The sequence below is a fragment of the Ornithodoros turicata genome, chromosome 1 (genome assembly GCF_037126465.1).
Source record: "Ornithodoros turicata isolate Travis chromosome 1, ASM3712646v1, whole genome shotgun sequence".
Taxonomy (NCBI): Eukaryota; Metazoa; Arthropoda; class Arachnida; order Ixodida; family Argasidae; genus Ornithodoros; species Ornithodoros turicata.
Genome location: NC_088201.1, coordinates 159,888,700 through 159,904,612, shown reverse-complemented (window position 1 = coordinate 159,904,612; position 15,913 = coordinate 159,888,700). Strand labels below are relative to the sequence as shown.

General features: G+C 43.8%; 1 long non-coding RNA gene across 1 annotated transcript; it reads right to left on the bottom strand.

Annotated features, from left to right (window-relative positions):
- Positions 1–11,022: 11,022 nt before the first annotated feature.
- LOC135378710 (uncharacterized) lies at positions 11,023–15,484 on the bottom strand. Its single transcript, XR_010418546.1, has 4 exons — positions 15,450–15,484; positions 12,628–12,685; positions 11,690–11,746; positions 11,023–11,198 (listed from the first exon to the last, which is right to left on the bottom strand). It is a non-coding gene; the product is annotated as an uncharacterized LOC135378710 (long non-coding RNA).
- Between the last annotated feature and the right edge of the window lie 429 nt (positions 15,485–15,913).

The window sequence follows — 15,913 nt, the reverse complement described above, 5'->3', positions numbered from 1 at the left end:
AAGGTGCCGTGTGACAGCACACGAATGATATTAGATGGAAGTGTTACTCGTTCAATGTGACACTAATTAAGTCCGTGTGACAGGGGTATAAATCGTTAGTGCACTTTCTGCCGAGGGTCACTAAAGCTGCCGTGTGACAGCACACGAATGATACTAGATGAAAATGTTACTCGTTCAATGCGACACTAATTTAGTCCGTGTGACAGGGGTATAAATCGTTAGTGCACTTTATGCCGCGGGTCATTAAAGGTGCCGTGTGACAGCACACGAATGATATTAGATGGAAGTGTTACTCGTTCAATGTGACACTAATTAAGTCCGTGTGACAGGGGTATAAATCGTTAGTGCACTTTATGCCGAGGGTCATTAAAGGTGCCGTGTGACAGCACACGAATGATATTAGATGGAAGTGTTACTCGTTCAATGCGACACTAATTTAGTCCGTGTGACAGGGGTATAAATCGTTAGTGCACTTTATGCCGAGGGTCATTAAAGGTGCCGTGTGACAGCACACGAATGATATTAGATGGAAGTGTTACTCGTTCAATGTGACACTAATTAAGTCCGTGTGACAGGGGTATAAATCGTTAGTGCACTTTCTGCCGAGGGTCACTAAAGGCGCCGTGTGACAGCACACGAATGATGCTAGATGGAAGTGTTACTCGTTCAATGTGACACTAATTTAGTCCGTGTGACAGGGGTATAAATCGTTAGTGCACTTTATGCCGAGGGTCATTAAAGGTGCCGTGTGACAGCACACGAATGATACTAGATGGAAGTGTTACTCGTTCAATGTGACACTAATTTAGTCCGTGTGACAGGGGTATAAATCGTTAGTGCACTTTATGCCGAGGGTCATTAAAGGTGCCGTGTGACAGCACACGAATGATATTAGATGGAAGTGTTACTCGTTCAATGTGACACTAATTAAGTCCGTGTGACAGGGGTATAAATCGTTAGTGCACTTTCTGCCGAGGGTCACTAAAGCTGCCGTGTGACAGCACACGAATGATACTAGATGAAAATGTTACTCGTTCAATGCGACACTAATTTAGTCCGTGTGACAGGGGTATAAATCGTTAGTGCACTTTATGCCGAGGGTCATTAAAGGTGCCGTGTGACAGCACACGAATGATATTAGATGGAAGTGTTAATCGTTCAATGTGACACTAATTAAGTCCGTGTGACAGGGGTATAAATCGTTAGTGCACTTTATGCCGAGGGTCATTAAAGGTGCCGTGTGACAGCACACGAATGATATTAGATGGAAGTGTTACTCGTTCAATGCGACACTAATTTAGTCCGTGTGACAGGGGTATAAATCGTTAGTGCACTTTATGCCGAGGGTCATTAAAGGTGCCGTGTGACAGCACACGAATGATATTAGATGGAAGTGTTACTCGTTCAATGTGACACTAATTAAGTCCGTGTGACAGGGGTATAAATCGTTAGTGCACTTTCTGCCGAGGGTCACTAAAGGCGCCGTGTGACAGCACACGAATGATGCTAGATGGAAGTGTCACTCGTTCAATGTGACACTAATTTAGTCCGTGTGACAGGGGTATAAATCGTTAGTGCACTCTCTGCCGAGGGTCACTAAAGCTGCCGTGTGAGAGCACACGACTGATACGAGATGGAAGTGTTACTCGTTCACTGTGACACTAATTTAGTCCGTGTAACAGGGGTACAAATCGTTAGTGCACTTTATGCCGAGGGTCACTAAAGCTGCCGTGTGACAGCACACGAATGGTACTAGGTGGAAGTGTTACTCGTTCAATGTGACACTAATTTAGTCCTGGTGACAGGGGTATAAATCGTTTGTGCACTTTATGCCGAGGGTCACTAAAGCTGCCGTGTGACAGCACACGAATGGTACTAGATGGAAGCGTTACTCGTTCAATGTGACACTAATTTAGTCCGCGTGACAGGGGTATAAATCGTTAGTGCACTTTATGCCGAGGGTCACTAAAGGCGCCGTGTGACAGCACACGAATGATACTAGATGAAAGTGTTAGTCGTTCAATGTGACACTAATTTAGTCCGTGTGACAGAGGTATAAATCGTTAGTTCACTTTCTACCGAGGGTCACTAAAGGCGCCGTGTGACAGCACACGAATGATACTAGATGAAAGTGTTACTCGTTCAATGTGACACTAATTTATTCCGTGTGACAGGGGTATAAATCGTTAGTTCACTTTCTGCCGAGGGTCACTAAAGGCGCCGTGTGACAGCACACGAATGATACTAGATGAAAGTGTTACTCGTTCAATGTGACACTAATTTATTCCGTGTGACAGGGGTATAAATCGTTAGTGCACTTTCTGCCGAGGGTCACTAAAGGCGCCGTGTGACAGCACACGAATGATACTAGATGAAAGTGTTGCTCGTTCAATGTGACACTAATTTAGTCCGTGTGACAGGGGTATAAATCGTTAGTGCACTTTCTGCCGAGGGTCACTAAAGGCGCCGTGTGACAGCACACGAATGATACTAGATGAAAGTGTTACTCGTTCAATGCGACACTAATTTAGTCCGTGTGACAGGGGTATAAATCGTTAGTGCACTTTCTGCCGAGGGTCACTAAAGCTGCCGTGTGACAGCACACGAATGATACTAGATGAAAGTGTTACTCGTTCAATGTGACACTAATTTATTCCGTGTGACAGGGGTATAAATCGTTAGTTCACTTTCTGCCGAGGGTCACTAAAGGCGCCGTGTGACAGCACACGAATGATACTAGATGAAAGTGTTACTCGTTCAATGTGACACTAATTTATTCCGTGTGACAGGGGTATAAATCGTTAGTGCACTTTCTGCCGAGGGTCACTAAAGGCGCCGTGTGACAGCACACGAATGATACTAGATGAAAGTGTTGCTCGTTCAATGTGACACTAATTTAGTCCGTGTGACAGGGGTATAAATCGTTAGTGCACTTTCTGCCGAGGGTCACTAAAGGCGCCGTGTGACAGCACACGAATGATACTAGATGAAAGTGTTACTCGTTCAATGCGACACTAATTTAGTCCGTGTGACAGGGGTATAAATCGTTAGTGCACTTTCTGCCGAGGGTCACTAAAGCTGCCGTGTGACAGCACACGAATGATACTAGATGAAAGTGTTACTCGTTCAATGCGACACTAATTTATTCCGTGTGACAGGGGTATAAATCGTTAGTGCACTTTCTGCCGAGGGTCACTAAAGGCGCCGTGTGACAGCACACGAATGATACTAGATGGAAGTGTTACTCGTTCAATGTGACACTAATTTAGTCCGTGTGACAGGGGTATAAATCGTTAGTGCACTTTATGCCGAGGGTCATTAAAGGTGCCGTGTGACAGCACACGAATATACTAGATGGAAGTGTTACTCGTTCAATGTGACACTAATTTAGTCCGTGTGACAGGGGTATAAATCGTTAGTGCACTTTATGCCGAGGGTCATTAAAGGTGCCGTGTGACAGCACACGAATGATACTAGATGGAAGTGTTACTCGTTCAATGTGACACTAATTTAGTCCGTGTGACAGGGGTATAAATCGTTAGTGCACTTTATGCCGAGGGTCATTAAAGGTGCCGTGTGACAGCACACGAATGATATTAGATGGAAGTGTTACTCGTTCAATGTGACACTAATTTAGTCCGTGTGACAGGGGTATAAATCGTTAGTGCACTTTCTGCCGAGGGTCACTAAAGGCGCCGTGTGACAGCACACGAATGATGCTAGATGGAAGTGTTACTCGTTCAATGTGACACTAATTTAGTCCGTGTGACAGGGGTATAAATCGTTAGTGCACTCTCTGCCGAGGGTCACTAAAGCTGCCGTGTGAGAGCACACGACTGATACGAGATGAAAGTGTTACTCGTTCACTGTGACACTAATTTAGTCCGTGTGACAGGGGTACAAATCGTTAGTGCACTTTATGCCGAGGGTCACTAAAGCTGCCGTGTGACAGCACACGAATGGTACTAGGTGGAAGTGTTACTCGTTCAATGTGACACTAATTTAGTCCTGGTGACAGGGGTATAAATCGTTTGTGCACTTTATGCCGAGGGTCACTAAAGCTGCCGTGTGAGAGCACACGACTGATACGAGATGGAAGTGTTACTCGTTCACTGTGACACTAATTTAGTCCGTGTGACAGGGGTATAAATCGTTTGTGCACTTTCCGCCAAGTGTCACCAAAAAATGCCGTGCGACAGCACTCAAAAATTCCGCAGTCTGACGGCCTGCCCACAGCCACTTTCGTTGTTCTCATACGTAGTACAAGAAACGAAGCAAAGTTGATACGCACTACGCATTTGTGTCACTCATGTCGCATTCTGAATCTGCAGAATCACATTAAAAGAAGAAAAAATCATACTACGGGATTGTGGCGCACGCCTGGAAATTTTGCCGCGTGGCAAAAGGTGGCACTAAATTGTCCCGTGCCGTCGAGGTAACACCCCTCTGGAACCCTCCACTTCGCCGGGCACTGCTTACAGCGCTCGGAACACTTTTGGAAATCATCGCTGGAAACAGGTAAGGAAATTCTCGTCATATTCGTTCAATCTATAACGAACGGCCCGATTATTTGCTCTTTCAACGGAATGCTCTCCCGGAGTTCTCTGATTTCAGTGCACGTAAAGGATCTCCACCTGGACAATATTAATCCGCAGACGAAACTTTGCGGCGTCGCTCATACTAATAATTGTCCCGCGACGTGAAGCCTCGAATTTTCATTCGCATTGTAATATATGGAAAAAGGCAATATATCACAGACAGGTGTCGCCCTGGTCACTCAAAAACTGTGAAGATATGAAATTGTAGTTGAAACGCAAACCTTTGAGGATGTTAGGCGTGATGATATTGTGGATATATATGGGCCTATGGCTCACGTGATCGTAGGGTGCAGCCATACCGACTCCCTTGCTTCGTGCTATATCTCTGTGCGGCACTAGCACGGTTCTCTCGTGATAACGTCGAGCATTTGATGTAATTCTTTGTGCGTTTCTACAAAAATGACTTGTTAGAATAGTGGACTCTAAAAACGAAACGATCTATATGTGCATTTTAAAAGACCTCAGGTGTTCTTTAACCACGACTGCATATGTAGACAAAAACAAACAAAAAAATCAGACACACAAAAACTTTAAAATAAAATGAATGCTCTCTGCGAGCTAAAAGTTGAAATTATCCAGGTTGATACCGCGATCATCCAGTGTCATTTAATCTACCCATACGCATATATGTACGCGTTAAAGAGCTCTCAATAAGCTTAAAACACGTTTGGACGCGTGAGCCAAAACGGAGGGAATCGGTCAGCTTGTAAGCAGTTTGTTTTTGCCTCACCGTCGCTACAGAAAGAATGGGATCTCGTCTGCGAGCATGCTGTACGCCCAATTGCAAGTATCCACGTTGAAACATTTATTTCATTTCATTTCACCTTATATGAGAATTTTTATTTAAAAAAACAGCATTGCAAAATAGATGCCGTTTCAGCAGGTGGGTGATACGACCAGGCAGACATCCTGTAGGACAGCGTATGCAACTGCTGGACGACTAATTAGCAAAAATTGATTAACATAATATATGTTTTTCTACAGTTTTTGAAATGGGCGATAGCAGAATTTTAGCCAGTCATCATTGAAGTCCATCGTCCTTATTCAAGACCCTGAGAAGCGAATTTACTTCGAGATATAAATTGCCAAATTTCCCTACTCCTTCTGCGCACTTCGGAATCTGATGATATGCTAAAAATATTGATTCCTATTTGTAAACATCTTAGAATGTAGGTGGTCAGCATCCCACTTGAAACCAGAGTTTTTTTTTTTTTTTTGCTTGTTCGGTTCGGTTTCAGGCGTAATGGTTCGATTCCATTTCAGCTCCAGGAGCTGACACATATCGGTTCCAAACAGCTTTAAGACGCTCTAACCGGTTCCGAGCAGTTTCATTGCACAGGGTACATGCCCCAAAATAAAGGCAGCGAAGTTCAAAAAGCTTTATTTGTCTTCGCATGCTCTAGCGTAAGAGTAAAGATAGCTAGCAGTTTGATAATAGTACAGACTCTGTTGTATCCCAAATGACCTTCAACGAGATCACTTTTTTATTTTACAAACGGTTGAGGTATGAGCTGTCCACAAAGCTGTGAAAATAACGATTGCCCAGGGAAAACGAAACTATCGAGCGCTCGATAGTTTCCCCCGACCCTTAAAGGTACTGTAAAGCAGTAGACAAGCATGATATGCCGGTGCTGTGACTAGAGCCTCTGTTGCTTCTAAATACCCTATGCGGAACCATACGACCGACAACGCGCTATAAATATTTTTAATTTGCCATGAAAAATGCGGCGTAGTGGAGCGGGGCGACACCTGGTGTCAAACAACCCACTGTACAGCGGGCAACACTGAAAATTGGTATTACACACTGTTACATCGGAACTTCGTTATTTTAGTAACCATATTATTAGTTTCCCTGTTTACCTATGCATTCTGAAACCCCTGTTAACAGTGTTTTTTGCGAAGTAACCCAGCGCTGTTCGATGGAGGCTCTCCCTACTTCTCTACTGCGCCTGCGCGCTCCTTCTTTTCGAGGCCTCTTTCGAACGAACAAACTCTCTCTGTGAACCTCTGTGAACAAACAAGTCCCGACGCTGTCTGGCTTCTTGAACGTCTGACAGATTTTTTTTCAACGGCTCAGCATTTCATTTCAGTTCGCTTATCCGTTTATCCTCAGATGTGGATCGTTGTGTGAATTGCAGGGACGGATTTTATGGTGGATTGTGGTTATGTCGGGCCCAGTGTTACACGCATGCAATGTGGTTGCCGCCGTATGTGGCAGGTGTACGGGATGATTTCGCATACCTAGCACAGTGTTTCCCGTAATCTTTAATTGTAATTTTCTAATTAATTGCACCGTCGATTGGAATGAAACTTGCGCAGTTTTTGTCCTGGTGGCTTGGACTATAGAATAGCTATACTAAATGACATTTGATCTGTGCTGCTTTACAGTACCTTTAAGAACACACTGTTATCCGAGGGTTATCCTAAGGTTGTCAAATGGGGACAGGGATGGCATCCCTTGGGATGTCAAAATCTGGTCCTCAGAGTATCATAATACTGCCACTCTTGAAAATGACATGACGTCCCCGAGGCTGTCCCTCGCTCATCCTCAAGGACCAATTTAGGACAGTTTAAGTACACATGGAGGAGATAGCGTTCCTTCACTTCCCTTCTTTCATTTTTTTTTGGCTTTTGTTTGTTTGTTTTACTTGATTTTTTTACTCTGGCACGCACACCCGCCAAGTGCTTACAGAAGCTACATCAAATTGCAATGACACCAAAGTTATGGCGGCATTTTTATTGTTCCAATGATAAACGGAATCTTGTCAGGGCACTAAGACCGAGAATCCCTCGTATTGCCAACTGTAGGATGGGACAAGCGTAAGCTTGCCCACTCTGAAACCCACTACGAAACGTATTAAGAATTCTATTCCGAAGCCAGAACAGGTACTAGTTTTTGTATTGTTGACTGATTAGATGAGCCACAAAATTAGTGATCCCACCTCCCTTATCGTTTTAGCCTACAACTCCCTATATCCTGAATTTACTGATTTGCTTTATTTTCCCCAACCAAGTCAACACAGTGAATTCGGCAGTTCCGGCAGCCTGGAGTCTGGATAGCCCTGCTCGCCGGTGACTCAAAACGAACAGTGAGCTGTCCATGCTTCTTTGCATTACGCAATGAAAAAATACTCAAAACGAGGAATTGATTGAAGTATTACCCCTGCATCATTTCAAAGTCGATGTTTCTTACTCCCTTTGGTTTGAGACATTGAGGGAGGACCTTTGAAAGTCTAAGGCAGTGCGACAGGATCGCGCGTTTCTGTCCTTTCCACGAGAAATGTTTGATGTATTCACAGACAGTCATCCTTTTTGAAGGCAGAGGACTTTACGCTGGACCCCCCTTTATTTAAGAAAAATGTTATTCAGCCTATGATCGGCCCCGAAAAACAAAACAAATGTGTTTAGAGACCCTGAGCAGGTAAATTAAACGAAGTGATATTGCTTCTCCCGCTAGCTACCCACAGGGACGGGCACAGGACGTACCTGAATGACTCTTTACGGACAGTCCGCGAGTGTTATCCTCAAGTCGTTCTGGGGATACACCTCGAACAATGAGGATATTTTTTTTAGTTTCGTGTTAGCGCCGCGAAGCAACTGTGGCTATGAGCGGCGTGCAGGCGTGGACAGATGGAGAGAGAACAGCAGGAATGAGTGGGTGACAGGGCGGTTAGTGTGCGTCCTGGGCCGACTTCAGGGGGAATTGTGCCGACATTCGTCTGGAAAGTCTTCGGAAAAGCAGCACAGCCGGTGACAGGATTCGAACCCGTGTCACTTCCCAGTCTCGGCGTGGAAAGCGATCATCTTAACTACTATGCCACGGGAGCTGGTCAATGAGGAGATGATGACACTGTGGGGACCTCGTGAGGACCCTGGTTCTTCCATGTTTCTGTTAAGTTCTGGTAAACGAAAACGAACAAAAACGAAGGAATGGTCAGCCTGACTACGAGCCCGCACTATTTGGCTGCGTTGTGGTTACCACTGAACTCACTAATGACGCATGGCATGGAATAATGTATTTATTAGAAGAGACAGAGAAAAAAAACAACAACGGAAAGCCAGACGGTGTGTCGACTTGGTATTCAGAAACACAAAAAGAAAACAGACAGAAACTAATCAACTAAAACGATCACACGGCTCAATTTCTCCAGTGCCACCTGGGTCAAACGTTGCGTAAACTTCCTTCTGACGCACAGTTTTTGTTTGCAATTATTTGCGATCTAACAGGTGACTTGAAAAACTGGAAAATAGCAAGGTTAAAAAAAGTGGTTCAGGTCTTAATTGACATTTGTGAAATTGGCCCATTGCCATAGCCATGGTCAATAGCCGTCGTCCTTTCGTACACCCATATGCCGGACATCAAGTAGGACACAAGCTGTTACACTGTTGCAGAAGTTCTATGCAAAAATGGTGCGCTGCCTATTATCCTCGTTCCCAGTTGTGACTGTCACAAATAAAGGACAAAAAAGAAAAGGAATAACATACACCGTAAGCGTAGGCTCGCTTGCTCTGGTGTTTTCTAAATTTTAGATATTTTGTATGACCAGTACACATGTTTAATCATTCCATGCACCACACCTTTCTGTCATTATACACAGTTGGCTTTGCGAAAACATTCCGTCCACAATATGTTTTAGTGTGAGAAATTCGAGCCAAAGAAAAATTAGCAGGTGAATATGAACAAAATGGCGATAAAACCTGAGACACGGAGCAGAAAAATAACGACACGGCACCTTCTCAAACTCAGTAACAAGGTTATTGGGAGTGTAGGTTGTGTGATTAAATGGGTTGCTGAGTTTGAGAACACGTCGTGTTGTTATTTTTCTGTTCGGCCTCTCAGGTTTTATCGTCGTTTAAAAATATACTAGCTCGCCTGCACCCTTGCACTTCTACCATTGAATATAGACATGCGTGGGAGAACGAAACATAACACTTGGAGTTTGCACGGTGTCGAAAAAGTCAGACATGGAAAACTAAGATGGCACAACCCGGAGAAATCGGGGATCGGAAAAATTCTCACCGGCCATTTGCGCACCAATCCAGAGGTGAAACCGGATATTTACTCACCCGTTCTATTTTGACTATGAGCCCACCCTGACAGTTTCATAATTTATTTTCATTTGCTCCACTGTGTGAAACAGTGAGTGACGATATGCCTCGTATATTTAAATCACAATTTTAGTTTTCGAACATTTAAGAAACGAGCGCATCATCCGACAGCTGCTAATAACCAGCTTCGGTCTTCTCTCGATGGAGGTAATGATTTCCACAACGCAAGATATTACAATTTTCCACGCTGTCGGTCGTTTTGACCATTTCTATTCGTGGCCACAGCTCGCTTTTCTTTGTTGTTTGGAGGTATTCAATCGAAAGTTCCAAGTCCCCATTTGTGTGGTAGGGGTTTTAAAGAAAATAGGAAATAAGGGGGTTCAAATACCCTTCCAGTGCTCGTTATATGTACAGGAGGAAGAACACGCGCCTCACATACGCAAAGCAGGACCGCTCCCTAAGATATGAAGTACAAATAGGCTTTTCTGAGACTCACGTCCCCACGAAATTTCAATTCCTTGCACGACTACGCTATGAAGTCACCCGACATAATATATGGATAACCTTCCTTCGACATGGATAACCTTCGATGAAGCATACTATATATAAAAAAGAAACAGAAAACTAATTTCGCTGCCCCAAATTTTCACAAAACAACCTCAAGGCTTATATGGGCGCTGCACTACATTTCGCGAAATAAGGGTTATAATCTGTGGCTGGATTAGTTTTGTTGAGTGTTATAGATTGTGTCTTCGTCAGGGCATAAGGAAGCAAGTGGTTGCTAAGTACGTCGGCCACTTCAATCTCCACACGCCTCTGCTGTCCATCATCGGAAAATGCTCGATGAGCTCATACCCCAGCAGCACAAAATCTTGGCCGAAAATTCGTTCAATGTTGGACCAATGTTGGGCGAAGATTGGCAATTCCGGCCCACGATTGGACCAATATTGAGCCAATATCTTGTGCTGCCAGGGTGAATGCTATTGCATTCCATCTGCAATCTGCACAGCGATTTCTGGCGCATCTTGTCCCCTGGATGTGAAGACACGATGCCCAGGAGCGTGACGACTTTGGAATAATGCCCAGGTTACGCAGCTGGTGGCAGCAAGGAAGCCGTGCAGTAATAAATTACGGGGCAGCTAACTGGCTGTCCCCTCGTCTTCCCTGACGCACTACAAGAAGTCAGCCCAGGACGCACATTTCCCCAGGGCGTCTGTCGTGACGTTGCACACCTCTGCGAGGCCGACAACGGCGAGCCCTTTCGCCACCCACCACCACCATTACAAGAGATTGGTTTCCGCAAACTTGGTTGTGTGTTATGCGAGAGTGACATAGAGGGTACCATTATTCAGGTGTACATGCAATTCAAAGCAAGGGAAGCATTATAACGTCATTTATTTAGTCCCATCGTGTCCCTTAAATACGCGTACATATTTCAGTAGCACTTGCATCTCATTTTCAAGAATTCGTCGCAGTATCCGCCCCTGTATCCTCGAATGGACGCGCAGTGGCTGTGACACTCATACTGGTTGAATGGACAGCCAAAGCCACCTATAAGGGTACGAGGAATATGTAATCAAATGGCGACCAAACAACAGATTGTTTGCTAGGACATAGGACACTCTTCTCGATGTATTCCGGAAGTGCGGATATAAAGTAGACCCAACCTCTCGCACGAACGATGACACGCGCTCTTTGTGGAGAAGTTTACGAACATGCACGAACTATAGAATACGCGCAGTATTAGCGTTTCAACATTTCTGTTTCTTGTTCAACTTTTAACCAGCGAAACCAACTTGTCCCTTAGAGCTTGAAGGTTAACGGGACCTCAACTTGGGTCGGACTGTGATTGATATCAGTCGGCTGAAAAACAACCCAATAAAGAGCTAAATAAATAATTGTAGTAGTAATAAGAGTACGATGCAGTTCCCTGACATTTGATTCAACGTTTCTCTTTTCTTCGATCTCTCATCTGGTTTGGAAGTACCAAGCACCTTTATGCCTTGTGAAACGGTGACAGATATTCATGATGCTCTACTTACGACGAACTCTCAAGTGTGAAGCATCTTCAGCTTCTTCGTGGGACTGGGCCAATGTAACTGTGGAGAGACACGTGAATTAAAGAGACGGCACGCTGAAGGGCACATAAAATCTTACTCTAAGTGCCACACATCTGTTTCTATCTCTGTAGATTAGAAAGCTAATTACAGCTGTATGTAAGAAGTGCTATGTAGCAAAGGTATGCTCTGAGAGTCATTGCCAACTCCTTAACTGTTTACTCTGAATTACTGAACTGAATGTGGTTGGATCTCGCGTTGACCCGTTCTCTTTCCCGGGCGCTTGGCGGCATCCACTCCCCCCTCCATTTACGACAAGAGGCTCTGAACATTTTCTGATATTATCAAGCAATGTTTCAACTTGATTGGCTCTGTTAATGCATACGCTTGGTATGACCAGCTAAGACCACTTGCTACCTATCCTAAATTGTGATCCGATATCCGCGAAGAGCTAACTGATGCGCTAACCAACGTTGGTCCACTGACGATGATGATGATGATGAGTTGGCGTTTAACGGCGCATAAGCAACTATGGCCCTTGATATGCTAAACAAATTGCTCAAGCAACATACATCATGGTGCAATATTGGTGCGAGATAGGACCAATATTGGGCCAGTATGTTGTGCTGCTTGGGTGGTTTAACGAGAAAAAGACAACCAAAAAACAAGGGGATTGTGTGGGATGTCGTAAACATGACGTCTTTTCCTGTGGTAGGTAGACGGTAAATTTGGACTACCACTTCGTATTTCGCCTTTATTTCTGCAAATGGGGTTATCAAGGGAACCCCGAAAATGTGACCCTGCATGTGAGCTTGCTCGAAACAAGGAAGAATTGTATGCCACTTACAGTTGAGACAGCGCATATTTGAAACGTCGAAATAGAACCTATAGCGCGCGTATTAAGTCTTTCAGATAAGTCTTACCGGTGGCAATAGCCAACACCAGGAAGATAACGAGGGCCTTCTGCATCTTGATTTGTGGCTGGAAGTAAAGGGCTGTCAATGTTAAAATAACTCTTTTTGTTCCGTTGAAATAAATATCTAATGTTTAGAAATAAATAACCCACAATCAGCGAGGCATCTCAATAAAGAACACTAAGTATAACCGTCGCAGGATGACGGCGACAGGGACAGGGCACTTCTATCACGCACCGGTATTGCATTGTAAGAGAGGAATACCAGTGATGGATCCCACACCAATCCAGGTTGAAGATGGAATGACGATAGGCGTTTTGAACACCAGCACCATTGTTTTGATACGCATGTGGAATATCTAGTTGAATCACCTCGTGTAGGACCGGTACACTCCAAAAATATGTAAACTTTCTATAGATAATAAATGGAAGCTCTGCTTCCACAACTGTCACCCAACTTCTATATCTGTCTGGCCTTTTAAAATAGCAATTCCCGGCCGTCTTTTGAAGTCTTCAAAATTTCCCTTTTTTCAAACGAAGGTTCACACGTGCACTGCGTCATGTGATCTCTAAGAGTGCTTTGTTTGAAAAAACTACAATTTTGAAGACGTGTAAAGTCTACGACGAATTGCTATTTTAAGGAGCCAGACAGATAAAGAAGTTTTGTGATAATTGTGTAAGGAGGGCTTCCATTCATTATTCAGAGAAAGTTCACAAAATTTTGGAGGCTTCCTGTCACATACGTGGTGATGCAACTTAATATTCCACATGATTCTCAAAACTATTGTACTTGTATTTAAAGAAAAAGGCCGTTGAAAATAAATATTTGTTAAGAATGCAGTTCCTCATCGAATATCGTCAATCTGTCTTTATGCTGGTTTCGTCTGGGTTCCCTCACTGACATTTCACATTGGGAATGTCCTACCAACAAGCCCAGGTCCTTACTCTCTCTTCGGTATTGTATTGCATGTGATTCCGTAGGTCGTAACCCAGCCGGGGGGAACACTGCAGAGCAATATTATTCTGCGCTTTTCCTTTTAAAATCAAGGAAGGGTTCAGAGAAGAGAGCTCAGTATAGAAGCCATCAATGAAATCACTATGCACAACACAAGCTAGGCAGACACCGTATAGCGTGCTGGCTTCGTTTTAATTAGCCTTCTAATTTGACTTTAGGGGCCAGGAGGGAGTCTTTCTTACACTTTTTTTTTTTTGCGATATTATAATAATATCTCTTTCGAGTGGATAATGTGGCAATTCGCTACATACCATTTTAACGCGTATTTCGCGCAATATTAATTTCCATATGGCATAGGAAACACTGACTAATCTCGTGTAAGTTACCAATCGTTCTCACAGTTGTTCAACAACGACAACGTCAACAACAAGCTTCACTTCGATTCACATCTGTTCCACTGTCCGAAATTTAATTAAGATTGTATGTACCTATATTGCGCTTATAATAATCAGTTCATGCCTCATATGTGAATTCAAACAGAAAGAATCCCGTGAAACGCTGGAACGAAAATTCACTTTCGATAAAAAGAGCTGGTTTGATAAAAATTGCTGGTTGCAGCTTCGTTGTGTATTTCCGTCTAATTTGTGTAGCCATGCTCAGGCTTGTTTCAAAGTTCACAAAGTTCATGGCACAAAGTTCACTTCGCTCGCTATGTCAGAAGATATTGGAGCGAGCCAACTCAATTGTCACAGACTGCAACTTCTATTGGGTGCATCTGTTGCAGGAAAGGTAGACACTTTATGTAGATCTCTGTTCAACGAATGAGATCACTCTCGCGTAGGAAGCACATTTATCGAAAGTATATTTCATTTACAACGACATCTTCGTGATATAAATGATCAGGATCACGATGTGCAACTTTTGGATATTCGGCAACGCGCAGTGAATGCATCACGTTCCCGCGATTATTCGCGAGCTCCATTGCGATAGCCAATCGCGGGATTTATTTGGAACCGCAGCCTACCAAAACATTTTTTCCGTAGCGCCTCGTGCCATTTTGAGTGTGCCAGATAAAAAAGACAGAAAACGAGCGGGCACCGAACGCTGCTTTCGGTTTAGGGTCCGGGCCCAGGCGCATCTACACACATAAAGTGTATTTTATTCCCATCATAATAAATACTTCGATAAATAGTTAACTACTCAATATAATGGCTATGAGTTGAAATTTCTTCTGTTCAGCGATGTGGCACGCATACAAGAAGAGATGATGAGCAAATGGAAAATTTCAGCAATGCAGCGTTCGTTAAAAACTTTTATTTCTTGGATGGCGTTGAGGAGCGCAAAAGGTTCGTTGCGTTGCCGTTGTCTGACTGTGACAGCCAGGTCGACATATGTAACTGAGAAGATGTTGGTGTACCCTTCCAAAGGGCTGATAAGGCAATCTCGTTAGCCTCAAACTGGTATACCTCGTTGGCAATATCATCGTTGGTAAATCAACTTAATAATAGACGATGGATGCGTTGGTGAGAATTTTGTGTCTTTAGGTCGCTGACGAACATTCGTTGAATGTGTACAGGGATCAGATTGTAAAACAATGTCAAGTACAGAAAGGTTGTTCCAAAAGTTAGGTTAGGAGCATCTGCATCGGAAGGAATTTTAGTCTGACTTATTTTTTGATGGGGTTTGTTTTGTTACCGCGCGAGAGCAGGCCTCCGGCAGGGAAGCTAAAATAGCCTAAAATGATCATTTTATTTTTCCAGAATAACAGCATTTATAACGGCCGGTCAACATTTCTGTCTTTTACACAGGCAACAGCTCACAGGCGGCAACGTGCACGAGTATGGAATGCACGAAACAGGACAGAAAGATGTACTCACCAATGAGTTCTGTGCAGAGGAAGTGATAGAAGCTCAACTGTTCGGGGATCCTTTTTATTATGCGCTCGATTAGGGATGTTCCTGGAAAAGCCTGCTTGCGGAGATACGAGCTCGACTGTGATGTATTTCGTTCCAGAAAAAACCCGCACGCGAGAACAGCGAAATTCGCAGAACACTTGAGGTGAGGTGACTCACCCCCATTGTTATAAACCTGCATAGATCTTATTGGTATCAGTTTCACAAAAGCAGGGGGTGTAAAATGGGAATCAATGTGGCATGGACAGTTTCATTTGCCCCGAAAGGTAGATTCAGAAACCACTAAACCTGATGCAGGCACAGTTCAGACAATTGGAACAGTGAATGCGAATCCGCATTAGAGAAAAAATTACGAGGCAACTCAAAATACATATGCTAAACACAGAGTAGACTATTTGGGGTTAGAAACGGATGAGTGAAGAAAAAAA